Below are 826 nucleotides of genomic sequence, written 5' to 3' on the forward strand. Positions count from 1 at the left end.
GGCTTGGTGTTTCAATGTAATAAAAATCACCTGACATTATTACACAGTGCTTAGTTTTATGAACGTACTTCCTGCTTTACTACCAGTGTAAAGAAAATGTGTGAAATTACTTTGTTCACATTTTTTACTGTCTTTGAACAGAATTTCAAGTTACTTTATTCATACAGCACAAGAAACGGCGCTCGGAATACATCAAATGGTGTAAAACCTATTACGGAATATAAATCACTATATGAGAATGATCACTTAACGGAAAAACACGGAGCAGCACCCCGAAGGAGAAATTTGTCTGTAAGTCTAATGAAATTTCGGGAATACATTTGTCGAGGTATCGTATTTAATGATTAACACTGCAAGATCGCTGGCTAATGTAAGCGCGAGATAAGCCATTGCAAATGTGAAATGCTGGTACACTAATAACCAGTGTAACCGCCAGAATATTGAATGCAAACGTGCAGGCATGTGTTGTACAGGTGCCAGATTCCAGTTTGTGGGATGGATTTCAATGCCCGTTGCATTTTGTTGGTTAATAAAGGAACGGTTTAACCCTACTTGTGGATGATGCTGCCGTTGTCGTCTGCTGATGTACCATGTGTTCGACTGGAGACCCATCTGGTGATTGAGGAGGCTAAGGCAACATGTCGACACTGTAGAGATCCAGTTGTAAAACACCCCCTGGTCCAGTGTGTGTAGTACGCAGATAGCTTGGTTGCAGGACTTCAACTGGCCTCCTCCTAACCAGCACATAGCCATCATTGGCACCGAGGCAGGACCAGCACTTATCAGGAAACACAGCAGACCTGCATCCCGCTGTCCGATAAGCTCT

Source organism: Schistocerca nitens, chromosome 3, assembly GCF_023898315.1.
Source record: "Schistocerca nitens isolate TAMUIC-IGC-003100 chromosome 3, iqSchNite1.1, whole genome shotgun sequence".
In the NCBI taxonomy this organism is placed as follows: domain Eukaryota; kingdom Metazoa; phylum Arthropoda; class Insecta; order Orthoptera; family Acrididae; genus Schistocerca; species Schistocerca nitens.